The sequence below is a fragment of the Schistocerca nitens genome, chromosome 8, assembly GCF_023898315.1.
Source record: "Schistocerca nitens isolate TAMUIC-IGC-003100 chromosome 8, iqSchNite1.1, whole genome shotgun sequence".
NCBI lineage: Eukaryota > Metazoa > Arthropoda > Insecta > Orthoptera > Acrididae > Schistocerca > Schistocerca nitens.
In genome coordinates this window covers 274924868-274947920 of record NC_064621.1, presented here as the reverse complement: position 1 = coordinate 274947920, position 23053 = coordinate 274924868, and positions in this window count along the sequence as shown.

The following is a 23053-nucleotide window of genomic DNA, read 5'->3' as shown; positions in this document are numbered from 1 at the left end:
CAAACGTCCCTGCTCTCCGTCGTTAAGTGAAGGTCGATGACCGCTGTGTTGTCCGGCGTGAGAGGTAACGCCTGAAATTTGGTGTTCTCGGCACACTCTTGACATTTACCATCTCAGTATACTGAATGCCCCTAACGATTTCCGAAATGTTATGTCCCATGCGTTTATCTCATACCACCATTCCGCGTTCAAAATCTGTAAATTCCCGCCGTTCTGCCATGATCATGTCGGAAACCTTTTCGTAGGTATTGCTTCATTACAAGTGACAGCGTCGTCAAAGCACTGCCCTTATATACCTTGTGTACGCCCTACTATCGCGATCTTTGTATGTTCATATCGCTGTCACATGACTTTTGTCACCCGATTGTCCTTTAAACTGTAACAGATTTTGCTAGTAATTATTAAACACCTTGTGTATTTCCACCACACACGTAACTACGTGTTCTGGAGTACAGACCGGTCTCTAGATGTCAGATCAGTTTCTACATAGTAACGTGTTTACAACTTACACCACTTTTTTTTTTACATAAATGACGTTGCCTGGACATCGAAACAGCAGATATGTAATCTGCCTGGCCTTCTTCAGTATTCCAGTCCACTATTCTTCGGTGCTTCGCTCGTACCATTCGGCAACACCAACGGAGCGAGCGCGTTAATCGGACCGCAGTGACCGTTCAATGTGCCTCAAAACCGGTGAGAGACAGCCGAGCCGGAGTTTCATTTTAACCCGGAGGCCGCGTCTGGCAGCGTAATTTAACTGCTGGGTGATTTACTTGTAACAGAGATTGTTGCGTTAATTTACAGCCGCCGCTTAATCTAATTACTTTCCTCGTTTTGGGGGCCTCGGCACCGAGGAAGCGGGCTCCAACTCTGTCCTTCCGACTGTGCGTTCGTTCGCGCTGTAATTGGAATATCAAACAAAAGCTGGCCGGGGGGTGGTGGGGGAGGGGGGGGAAAGAGGGAGAGGGGAGGAGGAAGAGCAGTGTTGCCCGCCGCGATACAGGGGCCGCTGTATGAATTAGGCTGCGCCCAGACCTCCCCCTGTGATCAATGAAGCAATTACGAACTCGCCGGTTAGCGTTCTGCCAAGTGCCGGCTGGCCGGCGCATTCGCTCGCCCCCGCATCCAGCGCGCGGGACAGAAACTGGCTTATTTCCATGCAAAGCGGTTAGCATCTGGGCGGGCCGCGAAGGAGCCACGCCGAATAATCGCCGCGGAGCGTCGGCTGCGCCCCAGTTGGGAGGAGAGCTTTGTTCTCATTTTGTGACCCAAGCCGCGCTGAACTGCAGCCGGCACGGTGAACTCTGCCACCGACAGTATGAGGTAACGCTATGCACACAGAGATACACGTCGAACGGTACACTTACGTCACTTTTTAAGTCGACAATCGGCGACTAAGTTCAAAGCACAGCTCTGAATGATGATTGCAGATGGTATTAGTAACAGGTGTGATGAAAAAGTAACGGGTATTTTATAATTTTGCTGGCTTTATTCATCCAATTTTCAATATTTTATCTTGTCGATACACGTGTTTCTGATGTATGTTTGCATTTTCAAGTGTTTCGCGAAAATTTTAATTATTGCTGACAGTTGGTAAGGTTACACGTGTTTCCGAGGGCTCAGCCAATTTTTACTTACGAAAAAGGTGGAGCAAAGAAATTTTGCTTGAAAAATGAAATGAAGTGCAGCACAACATTTGAAATGTTGACTGCGGCTTTTCGCGACTCTACTTTGAGTACGATATGAGTTTACGAGTGGTATAAACCTTTCAAAAAGTGTCGACAAGATTTTGAAAACTACGATCGGATGGATGCCCTAACACGTGGATTAGTCACGACTGTGTGGAAGAAGTGAAGACAATGGTTCTGGAAAATCGCCGAATCACCGTCACATAAGTTGATGATGTCGGCGTATCCTTCGGCTCATGCCAAGTAATTTTTTGGGATATTTTGGGCATGAAACGTGTAGCACCCAAGTTTTTTTCCAAAACTGTTGAATTTCGACCGAAAACTACGTCGCTTAAGGAAATTGTGAATGATGTCAGCCACCCAGGACTTCAAAAGAAAGTTCCAAGAGGTGAAGGAACATATTTACCGGTATGACAACGAAACCAAGGCACTGTCGTCCGACTGGGAACTGCCTGAAAAGCCAACCCCGAAGAAAATTTTTTTAAAAAAATATTTCCATCACATGTGAAATTTCTTCCCACTGTTTTCTTCGATTACAATGGGATAGTGCAACATGAGTTCCTGTCTGCTGGTCGTACGGTCAATAAGGAAACTACCTGGAAGTTATGCGTTGTTTGCGTGCAGCTATCAGAAGAAAAGGACCGGAATTGCGTCAAAACCACTCACTCATGGAAATTTCATCACTATAAGCTCCCGCTCACACCTCAATGCTTGTTCCGTGATTTTTTGGAGAAAAATGAAACCGGTATCTTGACTCAACCACTGTATTCGCCGAACATGATACCCTTCAACTTCATTGTACTCTCGAGGCTGAAAAATCCGTGGGAGGAAGTAGTTTTGCCACAATTGAAGAAAAGCCAAAGAACGGAATTAGCCTTCATATTTTTACATATACTGTCTGCTCAAACGTATCCGGAGACTCCTAGGTAGTGCGGGATTGACTATTGTATCTTAACAGAGGCGGGCTAGCCGGTATGAAAGAAGGCACACAGTATTGGAAAGTCGGTGCGGCAGCAGTAACAGCAAAACTGGTCGGTCAGGAGAGCTCAGTGACACCGAACGTGGAATTGTTACTGAGTGTCACCAGACTAACAAATTTCAGGGACGTTACAATCCTTCCGAAGCTGCCTAAGTCCATTATCGGCGATGTAACTGTGAAGTGGAAATCTGAAGAAACAACCACTTCTAAACGAAGACCAGGTAGATCTCATGTAATAACGGACATACGCCGTCATGCAGTGATGAGTATGGCTGTTAAAAATCGCACGGCATTAGAGGAAGCAAACACTCTTCTGTACTCAACGTGAAGCGACGCTTGAGATTGCGTACAGAACGACGCCACTGGACTGTCGTTGACTGGAAACGAGTGACGAATCATTTTATTCCGTGTGGATATCAGAAGGTTGGTTGTTTCGGGGAAGGAGACCAGACAGCGAGGTCATCGGTCTCATCGGATTAGGAAAGGACGGGGAAGGAAGTCGGCCGTGCCCTTTGATAGGAACCATCCCGGCATTTGCCTGGAGCGATTTAGGGAAATCACGGTATCAGAAGGGTTTGAGTTTGGCGAATGCCTGGGAAACGTTACCTGCATCGCGCGTACTGCTAACAGTGAAGTACGGAGGTGGTGGTGTTGCGGCATGCAGGGGTTGTTCGTGGTTAGTGTGTATTCCTCTTATTGAGCTTGGGAAAACGCTAAATACAAGAAGATATGAAGATATGAACACATTATAGGAACAGTTCGTGAACAATTGAAGTCTGTTCCAGCACGACAATGCAACCTGTCGAAGCTGCAGGCGTGAGGTAATGGCTTGTGGAGAGCAACATTCCAAAAATGGACAAACCTGCCCTGACTCCCAGCCTGAACCTAAAGGAATACTTCTCGGATGAGTTAAAACACACACTTCGTTCCAGACCCCTAGCGTCGAACATCACTGCCTTGTCAGATTTCTCCTCTCTATTGAGGAGTGGGCTGCCACGCCTCCACAGATATTCTAATACCTCAGTGAAAGTGTCCCCAGCTGATATCCGGCTGTCATAATGGCTAACGGTGGACACAAAATTTCTTAACAGGTGTCTGGGACTTTAGATCGGAGAGTCTACTTCTATTTCAGAATACAGTCGCATGGCAACACCGTCTCGAAAGTTGCAAGACATTCCAGTTTAACTTACGATGCTTTCCAGTTGGTTGTCCACGTGTATGGGCTTCCGGCTTTACAGCCTGCAGATAACATTCCGGCTAGGAAAAATCGCCGATTCACTGGCTGGCCACACCTGAGAGTAATATATTCGAGACGGTTTGCGAGACAACAGATAGAATCGGGAAACCGCAGGAAATTGGGTAAGGCAGATACGAAAAACTCTTCCACCAGTAAAAAAAATAGTATGTCTACTAACTTTCCCGAATGTAGGCGGAAACGACTGGGAAAACAACTACTGCTCCTCCCCACCCGCTCGCATAGCCTTGGTCTGCAAACTTTCATTTATCATCTTAGTACTAAGTGGAATACTGAAAATGGCCATAGCCGATACTGTGATTATGGAATCAAAGCTGTGAGAATTTGCTTCGTTATGGTTCTTATTTGAATTGCATGATGCGTGTACTTCTTGCAAGTCTAGGCGAATGCTTTTAAAATAACCGATGTCTGATCTTTCATTTATTGAATGTTATGATGAAGCACTGACGTAAACTACTGTCACATTAAAAAATTTTAAAATACAGGTGATTGCAAATTATACTGGCGGGGGAAGAGGGAGGACGGGGTGGGAGAAGAAAGAGGAGATGACGGTGAGATACAAGTCCTAGATCTGCACCTGTGCCGTGCTACATATAAGATCAAATCAAACTTCTCTGTTCACATTTTACATTGTTAGTGTCATTCATCCTCAACTGGAAAGACTTGTTGTCGACACATGAACGTAACGCATGCTGTTTCAAAAAGATCAATCCGATTCCATGTGACTGCATCTTCTACATGAATGAAGACAGAAACATAACGGCACATTGTAGCTTACGCACGGAACCACGGAGTTTTTATTTTCGAACTGATCACACGATGTTCCACGAGTGTGTCTTTCGCAAGTGTCCGCTTATAACCTTTGAGTATTTTCCACAATTACGCTTATGATCTTGTTTTCATTTACCTTTCACACATGTCAAATGTGCCATCCACCCGACACAGGACGGACATCCAGTACACTGTCAAAATCGTCACATACTACTGTTGCTGATATGCGGCGTTTTAGTTGACCCACAGTTGTTCCAGTGGAAGACAGTCTTTCACAAACCTAAAAATAAAAGAAATCACATACCACGCGACCTTTAGAGTCACTGGTATCATGCCAAATCCATACGCCTTTTACTGTCTATAGGCGACGCCGTACTGTCGTAGATCACGCCAAACAACTCTACTGAAATGGATCTGTTGACACGAAGACCGAAGAACACCTCCACTTGATGTATCATCGCTATCTGGACTCTTCACACAACGTGTAATGAACTAGCGAGCTGTGTAGCTGCACCGAGTAGTCCCTTACTTGCAGTCACACAGACCGCAGCTTACAACCAATGCCAAAATAAACTGAGGTTCGATTCGCCGGTTATTATACCAAGTTTCTACATTCGTTCATGTAGAAGCACTGAATCGTGAACCCGGATGAATCTTTTGAATCAACCTATATACTGAAATGTCTTAGTCACTAATTACTACAAGAGATCGATAAAATAGTTACTTAACACAATGCTAGTTAATCCATTGTTTTTGATGTACACATTGATGTTTTGGTTTATTTCGGAACGCTTCTAATCATTACGATAAGCATGTAGACGCAACGTAAAATTAAAAAAAAAAATACAATGTAATATGTCTTACTACGCAGCAAATCGAATACAAACGTATGAAATTTTCATAATCAGTTGTCTCCCCTGCGCCTTCGACCGACTGTTAAATTATCAACGAACGATGATATTACACGTTATGAGCTCTTTTCTAGCGGAAAAAGAGTGCGGAAGATTTCATGCATTACCATGTTGTGAACGCACTAAAATTTCTAAGAAAGAAATGGGTAAGATTAGGAAGAACGTGTCATACCAAGAAAACTCGACTCCGAGGGTTCCGTCTCTCTACTATTTGCGTCGAAAAAGAGAATGACATGTAGGTTTTGGATGAGTTACTTCCTACGAACGACATCGGCAGCTCGTAATTCACTCCGTGTGTCACGCGATGTGTGCCTGTGATCTAGAGAGAAGACGGCTGTACGAATTTATCTCACTCTGTCATGCGTCCAAGATGCAAAGAAGGGTGGTGATCTGCTCCGGGTCAACAGATATAATAATCTGAAGTGGTGAAGGCTGTGACCTGCGCAACTGTCGAGGCAGCTGTGTAGCTCTGCATGGCGCTGACTTTCCCGGTCGACGTCGACGGTACGTGAGAACGCTAAGCAAAAGGCTATAACGAAGCAGATCACTACAAAAATAAACCAGAACGGCACCAGGTATTTTGATTTTATCTTTCGTGACAGCAGTAGAATTTCCCACTTTTCAATCCAATCTCATCAACTAGGGAATGGCGCGAAAGGTATTCCCAACTGGGAATAAAAGGGATTTGCCCTTTCAGTTTCGGCAGTCGCCTGATTAACAACGAAACCTTCCCGAAATCTTCTGTCGGAAGTGGGCCCTTATTGCTATTTTACTTCCTTGATAATGTTGTATATCTTATGTATTTTCTTTCCTCTGCTGTCTTTCCTTGTACCCTGGAATTATATACAAGGTGTTACAAAAAGGTACGGCCAAACTTTCAGGAAACATTCCTCACACACAAATAAAGAAAAGATGTTATGCAGACATGTGTCCGGAAACGCTTACTTTCCATGTTAGAGCTCATTTTATTACTTCTCTTCAAATCACATTAATCATGGAATGGAAACACACAGCAACAGAACGTACCAGCGTGACTTCAAACACTTTCTTACAGGAAATGTTCAGAATGTCTTCCGTTAGCGAAGATACATGCATCCACCCTCCGTCGCATGGAATCCCTGATGCGCTGATGCAGCCCTGGAGAATGGCGTATTCTATCACAGCCGTCCACAATACGAGCACGAAAAGTCTCTACATTTGGTACCGGTGTTGCGTAGACGAGAGGTTTCAAATGCCCCCATAAATGAAAGTCAAGAGGGTAGATGTCAGGAGAGCGTGGAGGCCATGGAATTGGTCCGCCTCTACCAATCCATCGCTCACCGAATCTGTTGTTGAGAAGCGTACGAACACTTCGACTGAAATGTGCAGGAGCTCCATCGTGCATGAACCACATGTGTCGAACTTGTAAAGGCACATGTTCTAGTAGCACAGGTAGAGTATCCCGTATGAAATCATGATAACGTGCTCCATTGAGCGTAGGTGGAAAAACATGGGGCCCAAACTAAAATGAGCTCGAACATGGAAATTAAGCGTTTCCGGACACATGTCCACATAACATCTTTTCTTTATTTGTGTGTGAGGAATGTTTCCTGAAAGTTTGGCCGTACCTTTTTGTAACACCCTGTATATGGAATGTGCGAGGGACAGGGTCAAATAATCATCATTAAGTTCCCTCTGCATGGCTAGAAAAATTCGTCTAAGACTGGGAGAGCGTTACCAATACTTGGAAGTAATTCACTGGTTCTCACATAGTCCGGTTCTTAACATGACTCAACATCTGCCGTAGAATCTTATTCATTGTGCTGGCTGTTTGAGTTCTCCATCAAACAACGGTCGACTGCTGTGAGAAATAGAACAGACGACATTGATCCCGACATTCCTGAACGCCTAAAATTATCTGAACGAGTCACTTTCAGCTCTTGTAACTGTCTTGTGTTCTGCGAAAAGTGGTTACTATGCCTCTTTATGAGTCTTCGCCAGAACTAATAGACTTCACAGTTTTATCGCGTCATCTGTATTTTTAGTTTATCAGGAAGTTTTGCCTGTTCTTCCAGTTTACTGTTTCCCATGAGCCGAATTTTATGCGCCAGTAAGTACAACGCATAGTCAGATAGAGGGGCATTATTGAATGTAACCAAGTAATTGTTCAGATGCATTACATATAAGGATAGTCAGACGACAAAGAAAATGGAGATTAAAAATGGAAAATGTTACTAACACGAAACCTCATTAAAAGTGCACCTGAGTTTGAGAGTATGGCTGAGTGGTCACGTTGAGACAAAGACGATAGAAACTAATTCACCCGACGCAAGGCCGACAAAGATCGAAGGAGACACTAGAGCCAGGGGGCCGTGAGCGAACACACAGCCAGCCCTAATAGGAAAGAGACAAGATCAGATGGTAAACTTCGTTAGATGGGCGTTGCCAGAAGTAAACATCAAAGGCGCCTCATTATTGGAGCGTGACTCAGGTTCAAGAGAGTGTTAATGATAAGGATCTAAACAACGTGCTGTGTGTATAGAAATATTTTCAGTTAGAGCGTAGCACACGAAGTACCGGAAGCATATCGATAAGCCCCTGTTACTGTATTGCTGATTTCGTAACTTCCTTCCACACAATCAAATAGTCGTTCTGCAACTGCGTGGGCACTTTAAGCAGCTTTCTAACATATTAAAATTTTGGGATGCAGAGAAACTCTAGTTCCAGGTTTAAGTCCTGATTTGGTACCTTTTTAAACCGTTAATAAGTGTAATTCTACGACAGAATTATGATGTGTAACGCGAAGAACGGCGCAGGATCAGCAATGACACCTTTTGTTCTTAAAACTGGGCTCCAAAACAATCGATCGAGGTATGATTTTATATTGTCAGAAAGAAACGCAGACTCGGATGAATCTTCGATTTTCCCATGTCGTGGTGCTAATTTGCATATTTACGTTGCACTTTGTTGCGTCGGTTAGCTGAGAGATCGAAATACTGTTGTATCTCTCTTAACGGCCACTTTTTTCTGTAACTACGTATCCCTTCTCGAACAACGTACACGCAGATTTCTAGAGTCTAAACTTCATTTCGTTACTGGTTTTCTATTCCTCTTACACTACGATCTCATGAACACAAACTTGGGCATTACGAAAGTAGTCGAAATGGTTAGCGGTACTCGTCACCCGGTGTTATCGGTAAAAAATATTACTAGCACTATCTTGGATGTGTGTAGAGATTTTGACGCCCTTTGTCAGTGTTTCCTTGCGGCGGGAGTTCAGCGGTGACCACTTTCATAGAGTCCCGCTGTTCTGATATCTGATGTAAGAGACGATACACTTCCCCATAATGTAGCAAGGCGAGACTGTGACTCTGAAAAAGAGAACGATCATCCTAATTTCATTAGTATGTCCTGATCACGTGTCGATATTTCGTGGATCAGTGGTATATCTAAGTCCGTAATCGTAAACAATGCACAAACTACTTGGGCTAAAATTTGTGTACGCCATTAAATGCATGTACACACATCGAAAGAGTTTTGTATCACCTCCGTTCCCTGAACTCGGTAAGATAGACGTTGACTGTGGATATTGTCTCACAGGCACAGTCCCTGTAACTGTTCAGAGATGTCAGTAAACCCGCCCAAAGATTTAAACAACCATGCATGATCAACGCCTATTAGACGAAGGGGGCCCGACAGCCGATCAGTTCCAGTCATAGCATCAGGAAGGAAATACACGGCTCGTGTTGTCAGTAGTTCAACCATTCATCTAAGATCAATACCGCGGTTTGATCGCGTCTGCATTGTTACTTTGTGCCAGGACGGGCTCTCAACTAGGGAAATGTCCAGGCGTCTCTGAGTGAACCAAAGCGATAATAGTAATAACTAATAATAATAATAATAATAATAATAATAATAATAATAATAATAATAATACCAATATTGACCTACTCATTTGGAGTAGTGAAATGGAGTAACACAGACCTAGAAGCACTCAATACACTTACACGATCACAATGCCACAAATATAGAATACATCACATACATTCAGCAACAGAAAGATTCACATTAAGCAGAAAGGAAGGAGGAAGGGGATTTATCGATATAAAAAACCTACATTATGGACAGGTAGACAATTTAAGAAAATTCTTTCTAGAACGAGCAGAAACTAGCAAAATACACAAAGCAATCACTCATATAAATACATCGGCTACACCACTACAATTTCATAACCACTTCTACAACCCTTCAGAGCACATAACATCAACAGATACGAAGAAAGTAAATTGGAAAAAGAAAACACTTCATGGCAAGCACCCGTATCATCTAACACAGCCACACATCGATCAAGACGCATCCAACACATGGCTAAGAAAAGGCAATATATACAGTGAGACAGAAGGATTCATGATTGCAATACAGGATCAAACAATAAACACCAGGTATTACAGCAAGCATATTATTAAAGATCCCAATACCACAACAGATAAATGCAGACTTTGTAAACAACAAATAGAAACAGTAGATCACATCACAAGCGGATGTACAATACTAGCAAATACAGAATACCCCAGAAGACATGACAATGTCGCAAAAATAATACATCAACAGCTTGCCTTACAACATAAACTTTTAAAACAACAAGTTCCTACATACAAGTATGCACCACAAAATGTACTGGAGAATGATGAATACAAATTATACTGGAACAGAACCATTATAACAGATAAAACAACGCCACATAACAAACCTGACATCATACTCACCAATAAAAAGAAGAAATTAACACAACTAATCGAAATATCCATACCCAATACAACAAATATACAAAAGAAAACAGGAGAAAAAATTGAAAAATACATCCAACTGGCTGAGGAAGTCAAAGACATGTGGCATCAGGATAAAGTTGACATCATACCAATTATAGTATCAACTACAGGAGTCATACCACACAATATCCACCAGTACATCAATGCAATACAGCTACATCCAAACACATATATACAACTACAGAAATCCGTAATTATTGATACATGTTCAATTACCCGAAAGTTCCTAAATGCAATATAACACATACCGTACAGTTAATAGGAAGTGACGCTTGATCAAGGTCCGCGTCACTTTCCATTCTCAACCAGACTTAACGTCTGAGAAAGTAAAGAAATAAAGAAATAATAATAATAATAATAAACCCCGTGGAGGCCCGGGAAAAGAATAGGCCTCCGGTATGTTCTGCCAGTCGTAAAAGGCGACGAAAAGAACAAACCACTAATAGGGCTAACCCCCCTTTTAGTGTGATTACTTGGTTCAGGACAGAACTAAAGAAGCCTCGGACAAGCGCCGTCATGGTCGGGGACGGCGCTTGAACCCTATGCCCGCCCACAATGGTGATGACACTGCTAGCCAACTGTAAAATGATTTAAATCCAAATAGAGGTGTTTTGCAGGATATGCTTCCTGCAACCACCCTAGAAGGAAAACAAAGACAGAGGATGAGATGGTCAGATGAAGTTAATCGACACCTCATGTTCTGTTATTACCAAGCAACAAACCTAGGAACCAACACAACTGGATACAGATCACAAGTATACACAACATTTATTACCAGATACCCAGAATTAAAATTTTTAACAGAACAACGTCTAGCTGATCAGATTCGTGTAATAATAAAAAATAACAGGATACCCCAGTCAGAATTAGAAAACATCAAACAACAAGTACAACAAATACTGGAACAAAATAATGTGCAATTAGAAGAAGAAGAAGAAAATACAGTAATGGACTCAAACATCCCAGAGCAAACAAACAAAGAACAACACGCATCAATTAAACAATCAGAGGAAAATGAAATTTTAAGACAGCCACCAGCACAAGCACAAATAGAACACGAAGTGACACACATGTTAGATATAGAAGAAAAATTTCAGTTGACATATATAGAATACAAAGACACAAATACAGACATTAGACCATTCTTGCATAGACCACCAAATAACCCACAAGTCGAAACAACAATAAAAACTATCAACACAATCATACACAACAAAATATATGAATACACAACTATGGAAGAGTTACAACTACTGGTTTATGTAGGAGCACTCACTACACTAAATATACACACTAGGCAGATATCAGAACCAACCAACACACAGAAGAAACCCACAAAACCAGCATGGCAACACAGGCTACAGATCAGAATAGAAAAACTGAGAAAAGACATCGGACAGTTAACACAATTTATAAGAAATGAAATATCAGACAAAAAACGAAAAAGGTTAGGTAAAATCTCACAACTAGAAGCAATAGAGCAATTAGATGAAAAGAAGCAAAAATTACAAGCTTTGGCGAAACGACTTAGAAGATACAAAAAAGTGAAAATAGAAGGAAACAAAACCAAACATTCAACACAAACCAAAAGAAATTTTACCAAACAATAGATAACACACACATAAAAATAGACAATCCACCAAACATAAGAGATATGGAACACTTCTGGAGCAGCATATGGTCAAACCCGGTACAACATAATAGGCATGCACGGTGGATACAAGCAGAAACAGATACATACAAGATGATACCACAAATGCCTGAAGTGATAATTTTGCAACATGAAGTCACCCGAGCAATTAATTCTACGCACAATTGGAAAGCCCCTGGAAATGATAAAATAGCAAATTTCTGGCTAAAGAAGTTCACCTCAACACATTCACATCTAACTAAATTATTTAACAGTTACATTGCAGACCCATACACATTCCCTGATACACTTACACATGGAATAACTTATCTGAAACCTAAAGATCAAGCAGGCACAGCAAACCCAGCTAAATATCGCCCCATAACATGCCTACCAACAATCTACAAAATATTAACTTCAGTCATTACACAGAAATTAATGACACATACAACACAGAACAAAATTATAAATGAAGAACAAAAAGGCTGCTGCAAAGGAGCACGAGGATGTAAAGAGCAACTGATAATAGATGCAGAGGTGACATATCAAGCTAAAACTAAACAAAGGTCTCTACACTACGCATACATTGATTACCAAAAAGCTTTTGATAGTGTACCCCACTCATGGTTACTACAAATATTGGAAATATACAAAGTAGATCCTAAATTGATACAGTTCCTTAACATAGGAATGAAAAACTGGAAAACCACACTTAATATCCAAACAAATTCAGATAATATCACATCACAGCCAATACAGATTAAGCGTGGAATATACCAAGGAGACTCATTAAGTCCTTTCTGGTTCTGCCTTGCTCTGAACCCACTATCCAACATGCTAAATAATACAAATTATGGATACAATATTACTGGAACATACCCACACAAAATCACACATTTGCTATACATGGATGATCTAAAACTACTGGCAGCAACAAATCGACAACTCAACCAATTACTAAAGATAACAGAAGTATTCAGCAATGATATAAGTATGGCTTTTGGAACAGACAAATGTAAGAAAAATAGCATAGTCAAGGGAAAACACACTAAACAAGAAGATTACATATTGGATAACCACAGCGACTGCATAGAAGCGATGGAAAAAACGGATGCCTATAAATATCTAGGATACAGACAAAAAATAGGAATAGATAATACAAATATTAAAGAAGGACTAAAAGAAAAATATAGACAAAGACTAACAAAAATACTGAAAACAGAATTGACAGCAAGAAACAAGACAAAAGCTATAAATACTTATGCCATACCAATATTGACCTACTCATTTGGAGTAGTGAAATGGAGTAACACAGACCTAGAAGCACTCAATACACTTACACGATCACAATGCCACAAATATAGAATACATCACATACATTCAGCAACAGAAAGATTCACATTAAGCAGAAAGGAAGGAGGAAGGGGATTTATCGACATAAAAAACCTACACTATGGACAGGTAGACAATTTAAGAAAATTCTTTCTAGAACGAGCAGAAACTAGCAAAATACACAAAGCAATCACTCATATAAATACATCGGCTACACCACTACAATTTCATAACCACCTCTACAACCCTTTAGACCACATAACATCAACAGATACGAAGAAAGTAAATTGGAAAAAGAAAACACTTCATGGCAAGCACCCGTATCATCTAACACAGCCACACATCGATCAAGACGCATCCAACACATGGCTAAGAAAAGGCAATATATACAGTGAGACAGAAGGATTCATGATTGCAATACAGGATCAAACAATAAACACCAGGTATTACAGCAAGCATATTATTAAAGATCCCAATACCACAACAGATAAATGCAGACTTTGTAAACAACAAATAGAAACAGTAGATCACATCACAAGCGGATGTACAATACTAGCAAATACAGAATACCCCAGAAGACATGACAATGTCGCAAAAATAATACATCAACAGCTTGCCTTACAACATAAACTTTTAAAACAACACGTTCCTACATACAAGTATGCACCACAAAATGTACTGGAGAATGATGAATACAAATTATACTGGAACAGAACCATTGTAACAGATAAAACAACGCCACATAACAAACCTGACATCATACTCACCAATAAAAAGAAGAAATTAACACAATTAATCGAAATATCCATACCCAATACAACAAATATACAAAAGAAAACAGGAGAAAAAATTGAAAAATACATCCAACTGGCTGAGGAAGTCAAAGACATGTGGCATCAGGATAAAGTTGACATCATACCAATTATACTATCAACTACAGGAGTCATACCACACAATATCCACCAATACATCAATGCAATACAGCTACATCCAAACATATATATACAATTACAGAAATCCGTAATTATTGATGTTGTTGTTGTTGTGGTCTTCAGTCCTGAGACTGGTTTGATGCAGCTCTCCATGCTACTCTATCCTGTGCAAGCTTCTTCATCTCCCAGTACCTACTGCAACCTACATCCTTCTGAATCTGCTTAGTGTATTGATCTCTTGGTCTCCCTCTACGATTTTTACCCTCCACGCTGCCCTCCAATGCTAAATTTGTGATCCCTTGATGCCTCAAAACATGTCCTACCAACCGATCCCTTCTTTTAGTCAAGTTGTGCCACAAACTTCTCTTCTCCCCAATCCTATTCAATACCTCCTCATTAGTTACGTGATCTACCCACCTTATCTTCAGCATTCTTCTGTAGCACCACATTTCGAAAGCTTCTATTCTCTTCTTGTCCAAACTAGTTATCGTCCATGTCTCACTTCCATACATGGCTACACTCCATACAAATACTTTCAGAAACGACTTCCTGACACCTAAATCTATACTCGATGTTAACAAATTTCTCTTCTTGAGAAACGCTTTCCTTGCCATTGCCAGTCTACATTTTATATCCTCTCTACTTCGACCATCATCGGTTATTTTACTCCCTAAATAGCAAAACTCCTTTACTACTTTAAGTGTCTCATTTCCTAATCTAATTCCCTCAGCATCACCCGACTTAATTTGACTACATTCCATTATCCTCGTTTTGCTTTTGTTGATGTTCATCTTATATCCTCCTTTCAAGACATTGTCCATTCCGTTCAACTGCTCTTCCAAGTCCTTTGCTGTCTCTGACAGAATTACAATGTCATCGGCGAACCTCAAAGTTTTTACTTCTTCTCCATGAATTTTAATACCTACTCCGAACTTTTCTTTTGTTTCCTTTACTGCTTGCTCAATATACAGATTGAATAACATCGGGGAGAGGCTACAACCCTGTCTCACTCCTTTCCCAACCACTGCTTCCCTTTCATGCCCCTCGACTCTTATAACTGCCATCTGGTTTCTGTACAAATTGTAAATAGCCTTTCGCTCCCTGTATTTTACCCCTGCCACCTTCAGAATTTGAAAGAGAGTATTCCAGTCAACATTGTCAAAAGCTTTCTCTAAGTCTACAAATGCTAGAAACGTAGGTTTGCCTTTTCTTAATCTTTCTTCCAAGATAAGTCGTAAGGTCAGTATTGCCTCACGTGTTCCAACATTTCTACGGAATCCAAACTGATCTTCCCCGAGGTCGGCTTCTACCAGTTTTTCCATTCGTCTGTAAAGAATTCGCGTAAGTATTTTGCAGCTGTGACTTATTAAACTGATAGTTCGGTAATTTTTGATACATGTTCAATTACCCGAAAGTTCCTAAATGCAATATAACATGTACCGTACAGCAAAAAGGAAGTGACGCTTGATAAAGGTCCGCGTCACTCCATTCTTAACCAGACTTCTAAAAAGTCTGAGAAAGTAAAGAAATAATAATAATAATAACGAGCGCATGGTATTGGTGGCCGGGAGACCCCTCGCGGGGCGGTTCGGCCGCCGCTCCAGAAGTTTTTTAACGCCACTACGGCGACTTGCGAGTGAATGTGGATGAAATGATGATGAAAGACACCCAACACCTAGTCATCTCCAGGCAGAGAAAATCCCTGACCCCGCCGGGAATCGAGCCCGGGACCCCGTGCGCGGTAAGCGAGAACGCTACCGCAAGACCACGAGCCGCGGACAACCAAAGCGATGTTCGGACATGGAGACCCAGAGAGACAGGAACTGTCTGACATGCCTCTCTCAGGCCGCCCAAGGGATACTACTGCATCGCTGACTGTTACCTACGGGTTATGGCTCGAAGGAACCCTGACAGCAACGTCACCATGTTGAATAATGCCCTCCTTGCAACTACAGGACGTCGTGTTACGACTCGAACTGTGCGCAATAGGCTGCATCATGCGCAACATCACTCCTCACGTCCATGTCGAGGTCCATCTTTGCAACCACACCACGCAGCGCGGTACAGATGGGCCCAACAACATGCCGAATGGACCGCTCAGGATTGGCATCACCGTCTCTTCACCGTTGAGTGTCGAATATGCCCTCAACCAGGCAATCGTCGGAGACGTGTTTGGAGGCAACCCGGTTACGCTAAACGCCTTAGACATACTGTCCAGCGAGTGCAGCAAGTTGGAGGTTTCCTGCTGTTTTGGGGTGGCATTATACGGGTCCGACGTACGTCGCTGGTTGTCACGGAAGGCGCCGCAACGGCTGTACGATACTTGAATGCCATCCTCCGACCGATAGCGCAACCACATCGGCAGCATATTGGCGAGGCATTCGTCTTCATGAATGAAAATTCGCGCCACCATCGTAGTGGCCAGCATGTTTTCCAGACATGAACCATATCGAACATGATTGAGATAGATTGAAAAGGGCTGTTTGTGGACGACGTGACCCAACAACCAGCCTGAGGGATCTACGCCGAACAGCCGTTGAGGAGTGGGACAATCTGGACCAACAGTGCCTTGATGAACTTGTGGATAGTATGCAACGACGAATACAGCCATGCATCAATTCAAGAGGACGTGCTACTGGGAATTAGATGTACCAGTGCGTACAGCAATCTGGTCCACCACCTATGAAGATCTCGCTGTATGGTGGCACAGTGTGCAATGTGTGGTTTTCATGAGCAATAAAAAGGGCGGAAGTGATTATGTTGATCTCTGTTCCATTTTTCTGTACAGGTTAAGGAACTCTCTGAACCGAAGTTATGCAGAACCTTTGTGATGTGTGTAGATGGTGAAACAAAAAAGTAACTTCGCAATAGTGTAAGACATTTTACTACATCTGGATACTTTTCGCCCGTTTATCGTTTACTCTGGTTCTACACACCTCTGGAAAAAAATCACAAAAGTAACTAAAAAATTAGTGACCTCAATGTGATGACATCTAGTCAGATGTTGAAGGACGTCAGCGGGGATACATGCAAGGGGATATCTAAAGGCCTCTGTTCGAAGGCCGTACTGTCCATAATCGATTTATCATCACGTGAAATCGCCGCGAGCATTGAGGCAATCATCCCAGCGACGTGCCAGATTTATCACACCTGTTCGCTAAAACACCGTGTCCTGCTGAGTGTAGAAGATCTTAACTTCCAGCGTGGCAATCGCATGGGGAGAAATCAGGACTACGGGTAAGGTGGCTGCTGGAGTATCTTCCCTTTCAGCTGGCGTAACTTCCGCGTTAGGATATTCGCGTACGTTACAATGAAACAACAGCACTCCTTGTCGCGCACCATCCTAGAACGGCAGTTTTAGACCTACATGCTGCCCCATACACTTTCTTCTCTGTCCGATGGATGTCTACCGCTGTTTGTCCTTCGACAGTCAAGAAAAGAGTAACAGCGCGTTGGTCCTGTTCTGACACATCTAAATGTGCAAAATGTTCTGGCATTTTTGTGTAGCACAATTACGTTAATTAATGATTTTACTTTTGGATGGAGCCGCAGTCATAGAAACCATCTGGAGGACCGCCTTTTGACTGTACATCTTTCAGAAAATCGACGTTAACGTCAAGCGTGATTGACTCCAACAGCTACATGTTTGAGTGATTATGTTAGTGACGGCTATCTGTCAGCCTTTCTTCTAATAAAATCGTAAACCGATCTTGACAAAACGGCAGCGAGCAACCAAGGCTTCCTGAAAGCATCCGAAGCAACTCGCACGGTATTCAAGTCGGTAGAGATCGAGCTGGGCAGTCCACATGCTAAACAGTTTGTTTGTAGTTACCTTCTGTGAAGAGACTAAGTCTGCGAAGGCGAGCGTTACCACCGAGCAGGTTGAAACTACCTGTTACATCAGCTTACCGACGTACAAAAGAGTTATCGCTACATATCTCCGCAGTAACAGTTCCACGTGTAGTGGCCTGGAGCTTTTCGCATCCGGAATAAGACGTAGCACGAAGACAATATCTAATCCGAAGACCTCCCTTCCACTTTAAGATCTCCATGAAGCCTTTTGTGCGTATCATATTATATTATATTGCTAGACGCGTGAAAGATCTCTTGGGCGCGTCGTTTGTGATGATCGTGTGCTCAGCCGCCACTTTCGTCATGCTTGGCCTCCCAGGTCCCCATACCTCAGTCCGTGCGATTATTGGCTTTGGGGTTACCTGAAGTCGCACGTGTATCGTGATCGACCGACATCTCTAGGGATGCTGAAAGACAACATCCGACGCCAATGCCTCACCATAACTCCGGACATGCTTTACAGTGCTGTTCACAACATTATTCCTCGATTACAGCTATTGTTCAGGAATGATGGTGGACATATTGAGCATTTCCTGTAAAGAACATCATCTTTGGTTTGTCTTACTTTGTTAAGCAAATGATTGCTAGTCTGATCAGATGAAGCGCCATCTGACATTTTTTGAACTTCTGTATTTTTTTGGTTCTAATAAAACCGCCTATCATTCCAAGCATGTGACAATTTGTACCTCTCTATCTACATTATTCCGTGATTTATTCAGTTTTCAAATTTATACTGACTTTTTGATCACCCAGTATTTCTCGCGACGAACATATTTCTCCCAGCAAGAGACCAGTTTATGTAAGTCTGCATGCTTTCGTGGCCGTTGTCACTGAAATTAAAATCTTCTGGTTTATTAGGCCGCTTCATGTTTCTTCTAAAATGTTCGACGTTTCGACCCCTCTGCTGGGATCTTCCTCAGGATGTTTTGGAGTGTTCTAGCAGTAGTGGACACCGAAAGATCCCGAGGAAGATCCCGAGGAAGATCCCAGCAGAGGGGTCGAAACGTCCAACATTTTAGAAGAAACATGACGCGGCCTAGTAACCCAGAAAAATTTAATTTCAGGAGACCAGTTTGTTGATATCGTCACTGTAGAATATGTAAGTTATTAATGGAATGTATAGTCAGTCTTAGTATCTAGACGGTGGACCATGAAGTCTTGCAGTGGGATAACGATCACCTTCAGCGATCAGTCATGAATCGTAAACAACGGTAAGTTCCATCGCGGACACATTACGCGATTTTAAGGCAGCGCCACCAATGTGTGTGACGCAGGTTGTTACGAAACAAAATTTTACGTTTACGTGCCCGTCTCTCATTGTTCATCCAAGATCTCACATCGGCAATAGGTATTGCCAACCATTCATTCTTTATCGTGTTTATAATATTGACCCTAAAGATTCGGGACGTCCTGTATTTTGGTCTTCTACTCTGGATATAGATTCATAGTTGAAGTAATTAAGCGTCAAGAAACTGGTTGCTTTGTGGATTCACCAATAATGGTGAAAACATTTCCAACTGATATGGCAGACAAGGATGGTTGAAAGGCGAATTAAGATACTTCACCGGACTAAGCGATTGGTATCGTCTTCGCAGTACATCGTTCATGTAGATTACTTCAGAAACTTAGTCTTATAGCAGCGTTTAACGCAAAGAAAGGCGTTTTTGCTACACACAAGCATGTGCATTAATTTTTAAAGCCGGCCTCTCGCCATCTACTAATGCGTAGTTTACTCCGTTCCGCTCGTTAAAAGAAGACAACGGCCGCGGCTGGGTTCAGCTGAAACCGTGGAATTACAGAGCGCCGTCAGTTTTAACGGCCCATGAGATTCACCATTAAAGTTTTACGTCTCATTTATGAACCACTGGCACTTCCGGAGGGGAAATATGAAGCATTTTGGCACTCCTTACTTCCTTGAGCGAAGTTCCGCGAGTGAGAACATACTATGCTCGTATACTACTTGTTGACTAACAACGGGAGGCCGCCAATTGTGAAATTCAGATTCGATTCATACTGCGCATGATAAAACCTCATGGCCAGAGGTGTAATGTGGCAAAGCACCAAGATGCACTTCTCCGCCGCTGTCGAGAAAATCGACGTTAAAAGAAACCGTTGCCGTGAAATACTCTCTACGATTAATAATGTTCTACAGCGTCGTGGCGCAGCGGTAAGCGCTCGGGTTCGTAATCTGGAGGTCGCCGGATCAAATCTCGCGCCATGCAATTTTTTTATCAGTTTTTTGTAATTCAAATATATATATATGAAAACTATTAATGACTTGCTTATGCATGTTGGTGAAGGCGGATCGCTCTCCAATCGTACCGCCTCCATTTTTCCGTTTGTTTAACAGGGTATACCAAACCTCTCCCGTCCGCACTGATTTTCGACGATGTTATAAGTTGCGCTAGGGACCGCATCTACCTTCTTTCGAAGTTAGCAGGCAACTACGCTGTTATGCGGCTGCTCGTTTCGGCCCATTCAACATCTGTCCTTCAAGTGTAACGAGCGAGTAACGGAGTTCATATTTCATACCTGCCACAGCAAATTTGTGTTCGCGGGGTTTCTATTCTAATTCGAACGTTTGACTTACGCTATACGTATTCGTTTCGGAATATCGTTTCTACGTCTTTCGTTAACTATACGTGGTTAACATTATGAAGACAATAACATTTGTGAAATACAACTTTGTTTGCGGAAAACATAATGATGTTCGAAGTCGCCAGTTTTTCCACGAGAAACGACTTTCAACAACTTATTATATGCATAATTGTTGCAACTGATTGCCGGGAATTATAATTATATTCGATCCGTGCGACCTTCGGATTACGAACCCGACCACTTGCCGCTGCGCCACGACGCTGTAGAAAACTATTAATCGTAGAGAGTATTTCACCGCAACGGTTTCTTTTAACTGTCGATTTTCTCGACAATGGCTGAGAAGTGCATCTTGGTGCTTTGCCACATTACACCTCTGGCCATGAGCTATTATTATGCGCAGTATGAATCGAATCTGAATTTCACAATTGGCGGCCTCCCCTTGTAAGTAGAAAGAGTTAATGGTCTTTTCGAGAACCGAAGGCTACCGAATGTTCATTGGAATTAAATTAGTTATCACATCTCAGTGCAAAGATCGAGTTAAGTATACTAACTCAGATTGCGAGAGGATTACTAGACATGCAGAAAATAGGAACTTCAGTGAACACAGCATCTCCCCACGTTTGAATTCGCAATTTCTTGAGACTCCTGGCGTATGATTCCGCCCCCGCTACAAGAGAGCACGAAAAGAGTACCAATGTGATTTGAGACTTTCTCGGCGTATTCCATTCGTGAAATCTTCTCGGGTGATCAGCCGAGTAAAGGCGTCGTCTTCTCGCAACGTTTCGAAGGGTTTCGTACCCATCATCTTCGAGCGAAGTGTCGAGATGCTGCTGCTGCTGCTCACATCTATTACTTTCCCCTCTTTGGGGAAGTGTGAGGGGGAGTTTGTAGCCTTTCGGCTTTTACTCCCCTGTGAACGTGTGTGTGTGATTTTTCTATAGTTTTTTGGTGTCTGTGACTTGTGATGTTTGTTGTGAGTGAGTCTGGTACTTGCCTGAGGTAGGCGAAAAGATTGGTGTTATGTGGGAAGGAACTGGATTAGGGATTGGATATTGGGATTTTCTCTTCGACTTAATCGTCGAAGATCGTCATAGGGCGCTTATGCTTATCGCGGGACATGTCATACCGACCTAGGGAGTGGATAAGCGCGTTACCGGATCTGGAAGTACCCTCATAGAAGGCCCTTGCCAGATCCTGGAAACGCTCTCTGAGGAGTGGGATTTCGGCTGCGGCGTGCAAGTCGTCCGTGGGGAATCCGTAAGGTAGACGCAGCGCCCTTCTGAGGGCGCGGTTCTGCAGCCTCTGGAGTTTGTCCAGGTGCTGCTTTGCCGCGTATCCCCAGACAGGGCACGCATACTCCATTACCGGCCGGATCAGGGCCTGGTATACATTTACTGCTACTGGGCAAGGAAGGGAGCTGGTTGTGTTCAGGATAGGGTATAGGATGGACATTCTGGCGCAGACCTTCCTGTGGACCTCGTCTATGTGGGGTTTCCACGTAAGACGAGAGTCCAGGGTTACGCCAAGGTACTTGGCGGTTCTGCGCCAGGGGAGTTGGATTCCATTTAGGTGAAGGTGGAGGGGGGGACGTTGAGGAGGTTCGCGCCTTCCGAGCCTGCGGGTAATCAGCATTGCCTGCGTCTTTTCAGAGTTGATGGTGATGCGCCAGCGACGGGCCCAAGTTTCTGTGTCATCTAAAACCCTTTGTAGCCTACGGATGACCAGGTCCTTGTTCGCGTTTCTCGTGTAGAAGGCTGTATCGTCGGCGTACTGCGCAGTGTGCACCAGGGGGGCCGTTGGTGTGTCCGCAGTGTACAAACTGTACAATACGGGCCCCAGGACCGATCCCTGTGGCACCCCAGCACGAATACGCCTTCTGGTGGAGGTGGCAGTTTCTACTTTGACGGAGAAAGTCCTATTCGTGAGATAGCTCTTGATCAGCTGAACTATGCTCCCGGGAAACCCTTGTGTGTACAACTTGTAGAGTAGCCCTCTATGCCATACTGAATCAAAGGCTTTGGCTACGTCTAGTAGCACTATCCCGCAGTAGCCTCTGTGGTTGAAGCCCTCTGTGGCCGCTTCAACCACTCTCATGATCTGTTGTGGGGCAGAGTGGTTCTGCCGGAACCCAAATTGGAAATCCGGCAGAATTTGCTCTCTGGTAATATGTTCTTGTATGGGTCTTAGTAGGAGGCGCTCATAGATCTTGCTGAGAGTTGGCAAGAGGCTAATCGGCCTGTAGTGCTGCGGAAATAGAGGGTCTTTCCCTGGTTTGTGTATCGCGACCACTTCCGCAT